Genomic DNA, 5,169 nt, shown 5'->3' with positions numbered 1-5,169 from the left:
CAGCTCCAAGCTGCTGATAAAGAACAAGAACTTAATGATTCGCATTATTGAAATCCAGAGATAGAAGTACCTTCAGGTGAGGCTTGATCCAGGACCTCAAGCAATGTCACCCAGGTTCCCTTTATTTTGAGTTCCTGACATCTTGGCATTAAAGAGGGCCCAGAAGAGAAATTCCATTGAGGTCTAAAGTTATAGTTCTGTGTACCTGAGCTTTAGAACTAATATTCTTGCTATTTACCTGTTTATTGAGCAATTAACCCATGGCGAGTTTTGTGTGTGCGTTGAGACACGCGGTTAGGCCCCTCTGCATCCCCCAAAGGCAACTGGCTTGTAGTTCTCCAGTGTGCTGTGCTGTCTTGCTTCCTTGCTTTTGGACATGCTGTTTAATTGTTCTGAATCACCCTTCTTTATAGGGGCCATTTATCCTTCGGAAATTACTTGGGCAGGACTATTTTCTAAAGCTTCCCCAGAAACTCTGCAGCAATAATCACTGTTCCTTTATGCCCCCAAGGCCCCTACCATGTGCTTTTTCTTCTGCCTGGTGACCGTGAGGTCATTATCTGCCTTCCAACCTGGACAGTGAGCTCCTCAGGGGCACAGCCCTTGGCTCATCATTTAAAAACCTCTAGCACCTGGCATGGGGCCCAGTGCGGTGAAGATGCTCAACAAATCGTACTGAACCGAGCTGACCCTTCTCAGAAGTGTGGGTATCAGGAGAAGGCCAATCCCCAGCTCAACACCACAAAGGACACACCGGAAGACACAAGCTGTCAGTCCCCACACTGCCCTGGAGCCTCCACGGAACTCACAAAAGACCAGTTAGTTCCACGTCAGTTTGGAAAGGCCTGATCACGATCTGGACCAGAGCAATGCTGTCCAGCAGAACTTTCTACAGTGATGGTGTCTCTGTGCTGACTCACATTGTCTGTCATCCCTGGTCACTTGGCCATGGAGCTCTTGAAATGTGATCAGTGAGACTAAGGAGTTGGATTTTTAGTTTTTAAAACATTTTAACTTAATTTGAATTTAAATAGCCGCATGAGGTTAAGAGTGACCATATTGGACATTGCGGACCTCGAGGATGAGTTAGAGTAATCTGACGGGCAGGGAGGTGGCACGGTCATTCCAGAAGTGCATGTACTGAAGTGTGTTGGGGAAGCTTCACACAACTCGTGTCCTCTTCATCTAAGTCTTCAAATGTGTCTTAGCAGCCAAAGGGGCTTCACATAGTATTTCTTTATCTTCCTTCCCTCTTTCATTCTTGGTATTTGTAGCTCTCATTTTATTATTCAGTCTTGCTCAAAGTTTATTAATTATATTGATCTTTTCAAGGAAGCAGCCTTTGGTTTTATTGACTTTTCTCAATTGCTCGTCTGTTTTCTGTTTCAATAATTTCTACTCCATTTTTTGTTATTTCCTTCCTTCCACTTATTTTGGACTAAAAGAGCTTTTCAAGCTTTGCATATGCTGTTCCCACTTAATGGAACCCTCTTCTTAAAATCTTCTCTAGTTCATTCCCACCTGCCCTTCAGATAGACTCAGCCATCACTTCCTAAGGAAAGCCTTTGCCCTTTTCAGCACCTATGATATACTCTCATCACACCATGAATCTCTTCCCCACAGCACTCATCACTCATCACTGTTGTCACTTAACATTTGTTTTTGTGACTCTTTCATTAATATCTATCTTCTTTATTCGCTATAAACTCTCTGGGGCCAGAGAGTGTGTCTTTCCTTTATTCTTTTTGCATAACCGTGATCTTCCTCCCACTTGGCTCAGGGAAGGACAAATGGACAAATGTATAGTCCCAGCATTGGCAACTTCATCTGGATTAGGTCATATGTATTCTTTCTGCAGAACCAAATGGGTCTGACCACTCCCGCACTGCTCAACACAAGCGTGTGATGGGATTGCCAGCTTGTAAGAAGGGCCACAGTTAGCCACCGGCTGTGCTTGGCTGAATCTGTGGCAACTTTGGCTGTCATTTTGCTAACATGAAGGGTAATAAGAAGTTAAATTCTTTAGAAGTCCACCAGGGAGCAAACTTTTAGGGTGGTGTTTAGCCAACTCCAGCATTCCCAGGAATCACTTGGGAAGTATTTTGAAAGACACCCACTTCTCTGTGTGTGTGTGTGTGTGTGTTTTGTGTGTGTGTGTGTGTGTGTGTGTGTATTTTGAGACTCCCTCTTAATATCTCTGTCTCTTTGGACTGAGAACCATTTCCCTGGTTACAAAGGGCCCTTATTAGGAAAAAAGGCAGGTGCATCAGAAGAGCAAATGCCAGCCCCTGTGCACACATGTGTGACTGCATGTTTCAAATAGGTGGTGGTGTTTTTAATTACTTCATTCAAACGTTACTTATTTTGATGACTGAGCTTTTGGGGCACCCTCTTAAATTTTGCAGCAGAAGTGAGTGCCTTACCTGCCCCACCCTGGTTCTGGCGCTTTGGGAACGCACAAAGTGTGTGTCAAGGACACTGCACAGTATGGGCTCAGAGCAGTCTTCAGTGAAATGCAGCTCCTCGGGCCCTGTCGTAATTTCAGGGGCTAAGTGAGCAGTGCAGTGGAAGGTTCTCAGCAGGAGGGCAAGTCTGCCTTGGTGAGGAAGAGGTGGGGATATTTGAGTAGGCCTTGAAAACAGAGTAGGAGGCGTCCGGCAGAGAGAGAGGAAGGCTCTTCCAGAAGAATGTTTTGGAGAAGAGCGAGGCATTCTGCATGACTGGAACCAGGAGCGGAGGGAACCTGTGACAGATGGGGTGACTTAGCGGGTGAGTGTGATCCAGGTGGGCCCGGACAGCACAGAGAAGGGCCTGGAGCTTTGTCCAGTGGGTGAGAGCCCAGCCAGAGGCATTTAAGCAAATGTCCCCTGACCTCCACAGAGCACACTGCCTTAGCCTTAGTTTCCAAGACTGCACACTGGAAACATAGCCTCCTCTGGGGGAATTACGTGAGATGGCAAATGTGAAATTTGGAATCTGTAAGGGCCATGCTGGCACATAATTGTATAATAAGTCATCCTGCCTGAGGCTGAGATGACCTCTGCAAACAAGTTTCTATCAGATGGGGGAGCCATTATAATGACCCCGAAAAGCAACTTCACCCACTGGGAGAGGGAAGAGAGGACAGCTACAGCCCAGCACAGGCTCTTGCCCCACAGCACCCTCCCCAGCCCTCTGCATGTATTGTGACTGTCCCCAGCATCTACACCTGCCACCCCACTACCATGGGCTCCATCACCAAGGTCCTACAGAACCAGCCAGATGTGTGTGTGTGTGTGTGTGTGTGTGTGTGTGTGCTGGGGGCAAGTCCTCTTCGTTTCTCAGAAGGGAGACCCGGACAAGCTGCATCAGCGAGAGGTGAAGCAGATCCTCACATCACAGGCACAGCGAGCAACGAGAGCCCACGCGTCGGCCCCACCAGCTGCGCACAGCGGTTAGTGTTACCGGCGCCTGACCCGGGTGGTTCCCACGCTCGTCAGTCTTTTCACACATCCAGGAGCCGCACGCCCGGGTGTTGAATTGCTCACTCACATGGACACCCAATAAGATGTCCCACACTTGCTCAGTGCCACCTACGCTAACTGCCACCCACACTCAAGAGTGGCCAAGTTCCATGACCCGGGGCGGGGGCGTCGGTCACGCGAGGACCCTCATCTTATGGAGTCGTTTTCCTTTCCCAGGGAACTTCCATCACGTTTTTTGGCTGGAGGCTGCTGTTGGGCTCTTCCCTCTTCCTTCTGCTTCCTCCTATTCAGTGATGAAATGACTCCTGGGACACTCGCTCTTCTGAGGGAGGGTCTGTTAGGGTCCCAGCTCATGGACGAGGGACCTAGTCTCAGGTCAGTGAACGGCTCTGAACCAGCTCATAAAATAGAGAGGCCGTCTGCTGCTTTTGCCCTCCTGTGATGCCATCCACGCTGCTCCCATTACCGCCTCCTGCCTTCCCTGGGGACTTGGTCCACCACTGCCCAGCTCCCTGGGTATCAGCTTGCTCACCTGTAAAATGGGAGTGATTATAATAGTGTCCGGGGCCACACAATGGGAAACACAGGAAAGCTAATAATCCTGTGTTCAGGCGTGTGCTTTAAATATCTGTTCTATAGTCATGTTGTGGGGGTAGTTTAGGAGGTGGAGGTAGTTTAAGAGATGATGCTGAGGTTTCCAGTAGACAAGGAGATTCTGGGCCCTGGGGTCTCTGAGGGCTCTGGCCTCCAGGCCCCTCTGGTAATACTCAGGGGGGTTGGGAGGTGGGGACCCTCTGGGGGAGAAGAGTCAGCTTACAGTCCTGTCTTCGTGCAGGGACCCGAATCAGCTTTGCGTTTCTGGTTTATTCCAATGATGTTTTCTAGTGCCCCTTAAAGACTGGGGACCCTGGCAGTGGCCTGGCTGACCCACCCTGAGACTTGGTTGTGTGAAAATTAGATAAGAAAATGCATGAAAAATGCGGGGCACATAGTAGATGCTTCATTAAAAAACACACAAAACTGGTATTTGAGCCCCAACTGTAATTCCCAGCCCAGTGCTGATGAGGCCAGCGCTCGCCTCAGGCTCTGCATTCTCAGCGCCCCCCCAAGAGGCAAGCTGCCCTCGCCCCCCACCATGAGGAGACCTCTCTGATTTTCCAAACGGGAGACACCGAGCCCCCAGGGCTGACGGCGATCCTGCCTCCCGCCCAAAGGTGGATGGTTTGGCTGCCGAGTTCCCCGAAAATTGGTTCCGCATGTTGCCGACATCAGGCCTGAACGTTTGCTCAGCACACAGCCAGGAGGGCCCTCCGGGGAGGCTGAAACCCCACACCAGCGCCGCCATCCGCCCCCGGCAGCAGGCTGCCAAGCCGCTGCCCACGGCCAGCTCCCGGGACCAGCGGTGGGAGCGCGGGCACTGCCGGGCTGGGCGCCCGAGCGGCTCCGGCCCCGGGCGGCGGCGGCGCCACCTGGCGGCTGCGCGGGGAACGGCACCAGCATGGCAGCCCCTCTCCTGCCCGGCCCTGGGGCCGGGGCGTGTTCCTGGGGGGCTAAATCCGCAAAGGACGGTCCCTCTCCCATTCCAGGAACTCCCCAGGGCTGCGGAACGCGGTTCTCAAGGCTGAGCTATTTTTAAACGTCAGCATCCGCCATGCAGATGCTCTGTTTGTGGCCGGTGTCCCAAGCCTGTGAGAGGAGCTGTGCT

The sequence above is a fragment of the Miniopterus schreibersii genome, assembly GCF_964146895.1.
Source record: "Miniopterus schreibersii genome assembly, chromosome: 12".
NCBI lineage: Eukaryota > Metazoa > Chordata > Mammalia > Chiroptera > Miniopteridae > Miniopterus > Miniopterus schreibersii.
The sequence above is the reverse complement of the archived record's forward strand: the minus strand, read 5'-3'. Positions refer to the sequence as shown.